The 2,948-nt window shown below is 57.9% G+C and overlaps 1 pseudogene; it reads left to right on the top strand.

Moving 5' to 3' along the window:
• The first annotated feature begins 215 nt into the window (after window positions 1-215).
• Window positions 216-2,648, top strand: LOC138727281 (protocadherin beta-15-like; annotated as a pseudogene).
• Window positions 2,649-2,948: the final 300 nt, after the last annotated feature.

Raw genomic sequence — 2,948 nt, 5'->3', positions numbered from 1 at the left:
CCGGCCCTGCCCAGCGCAGCGCAGCCGGGCGGCGGCGAGCGGCGGCGAGCGGGGCCCCGGGCCAGCCGCTGCCGGGCCGCCAGCCGCACTCGGCCCCAGGGAGCCCGCCCGCCCTCGCCGCCGCCCTCGCCGCCGCCCTCGCCGCTGCCGGGCGCCGCTCGCCGCCGAGGACCGCGCGCCCGAGCCGCCCGCCGGAGCCCGCCCGCCGCCCCGCCATGGCGATCGCAAGGCAAGTGCTTTGTCTCTCTGCTCTCCTCTCGCTGCCGCACGCTCGCTCCCAGCCCCTGCGCTACTCCGTAGCCGAGGAGGCGCCGAGCGGCTCGCTCGTAGCCGACGTGGCCGAGGACGCGGGGCTGGCCCCGGCGCAGCTCTCGGCTCGCCGCGCCCGCCTGGCCTCGGAGGACGGCCGGCAGCGCTTGCGCTTGGACCGCGCCACCGGCCGCCTCGTCGTGGCCGAGAGGCTCGACCGGGAGGAGCTGTGCGCCCAGGCGCCCGCCTGCACGCTGCCCTTGGAGCTGCTGCTGGCCGACCCGCTGCAGTTCTTCCGCATCGAGGTGGCCGTGCGGGACGTCAACGACCACTCGCCCCGCTTCCCGGACGAGCAGATCACGCTTAGGATCTTAGAAAGGAGCGACCCCGGCTCGCGTTTCCCAGTGGTGGGGGCTGTGGACCTGGATATTGGTAGCAACAGCGTCCAAGGTTACAGCATCTCTCCCGAGAACGAGTACTTTAGTGTCTCCTTTGGGAGTCGGAATGACGACGATCAATATGTTGAACTTGTTTTGGAAAAGCCTCTAGACAGAGAGGAGCAGGCAGAGATGAGTTTCAGTCTCATTGCTGTGGACGGGGGCTCTCCACCAAGGAGTGGGACAACCCAAATCCACATTGTCATTCTAGATGTAAATGACAATGCTCCCGTCTTCACACAGAAGCTCTATGTCGGTCAGATTTTGGAAGATGCCCCCGAGGGCACCGTGGTTCTGAGGGTAATGGCAACTGATCTCGATGTGGGTACTAATGGGGACATCTTCTACCAGTTCAGCCAAGAGGTGGGACAGCGTGAATCAGCATTTGCAATAGACCCCATGAGTGGTGAAATTAAACTGACAAAGCCTCTGGACTTCGAAGAAGCTGAGAAACATGAGCTGAGAGTGCAAGCGACAGATGGTGGGGGCCTCTCAGCAATATGCAAGGTGTTGGTGGAGGTTCTGGATGTGAATGACAATGCTCCAGAGCTGGTGGTGAGCTCCTTCAGCAGCCCCTCCCTGAGAACGTGTCACCTGGGACAGTGGTTGCCTTCTTCACTGTCAGGGACCGTGATGCTGGAGCCAACGGGAAGGTCACCTGTGCCCTTGAGGACCAGTTGTCATTCTCCCTGCGGCCAGCCTATAAGAATTACTATGAGCTGGTGACTGTGACCACACTGGACCGGGAGGAGATGGCACGTTACATCCTGACTGTCACAGCAGCAGATGCGGGGTCACCTCCTCTCACCACCACCCAGACCTTCACGGTGGACATCTCTGATGTTAACGACAATGCACCTGTCTTCAACCAGACATCATACACTATGTATGTCCATGAGAACAATATTCCGATGATGCTGGTTGGAACCGTGTATGCCTCAGATGGTGACATATGCCAAGGTGACTTATTCCCTGGCACCACCTCTCACCACAGAGCAGTCTCCCTGTTCCTGCATTTCTGTGAACTCTGAGAATGGGCATGTATTTGTGCTGCGACCTCTGGACTATGAGCAGCTGAAACAGATCGAGGTCTTGGTGATTGCCTGTGATGCAGGATCTCCTCCCCTCAGGGCCAACGTCACTGTCCACCTTGTTGTGGTGGATGAGAATGACAATGCGCCACTGGTGCTGCATCCAGCCCAGGACAGCAGCCCAGCATCCAGCGAGCTGGTTCCCATGTCAGCTGAGGCGGGGTACCTGGTCACCAAAGTGGTGGCTGTTGATGCTGACTCTGGGCAGAACTCGTGGCTCTCGTACCACCTGCTGAAGGCCACCGACCCCAGTCTGTTTGTGGTGGGTGCCCAAAATGGGGAGGTGTGTCTGAGGAGACAAGTGATGGAGAGAGACACCGTGAAGCAGAAGCTCATCATCCTGGTGCGGGACAATGGGCGACAACCGCTGTCGGCCACAGCAGCACTGAATGCACTTCTGCTCAATGACTTCTCAGATGTGCGACTACCACACAGCAGCCTGGACATGGAGGATGAAGAAGACTCTCTGACAATCTGTTTAATCATTTCCTTGGTCTTCGTCTCACTGCTCTTCCTCGCATCCATGGCAACCTTCATTGCTTGCAAAGTGTGCAAGAGAAAGGAGCTGAAGGATGGACATGTGCTTTATGCTGCCAGCAACTTTCCGAGCAGCCTGGCTGATGCAGCCTCTGCAGGGACCCTGCCCCATCCCTATCGCTACGAGATCAACCTCACAACCGGCTCGGACAACAGCGAGTTCAAGTTCCTGAAGCCCATCCTGCCCAGCCTGCCACCACAGCACTGTGCCCTGGGCAGAGACACTGATGGTGAACAGGATTTTCCACATGGTCCTCTCACCACTGCGGATGTGGCACCAGAGAACGCAGGGATGCTCTCTGCAGGACAGTTCAATAGTCTTTCCCTTAACTAGCATGGAGTCAGGACAGGCAGAGGCTTCAGGCCTTGGTGATAGGACGCGCTCCAGGCTATAACCTGTGGCAATGGTTTTCCTAGAGTTAATCTGCCTTTACAGTTGGCATCATTTTTCCCACCCTGTAGTTACTGATATCAGCAGAAAAGGTGTCCCTCCTCCAAAAGACAGAAAAAACTCAAAGGAGCTAAAGTCTCCTTAATTATGGTGGTAAAATATTTCAGCTCTATTACAGGCGTTTCTCAGATGCTTTCAGAGTGGGCTTCATTCCATTGCTACCACTGTAGGCCAAGGTCATCA

Source organism: Phaenicophaeus curvirostris, chromosome 15 (genome assembly GCF_032191515.1).
Source record: "Phaenicophaeus curvirostris isolate KB17595 chromosome 15, BPBGC_Pcur_1.0, whole genome shotgun sequence".
In the NCBI taxonomy this organism is placed as follows: Eukaryota; Metazoa; Chordata; class Aves; order Cuculiformes; family Cuculidae; genus Phaenicophaeus; species Phaenicophaeus curvirostris.
Note: the sequence above shows the minus strand (reverse complement) of the source record. Positions and strands in the feature narration are given on the sequence as shown.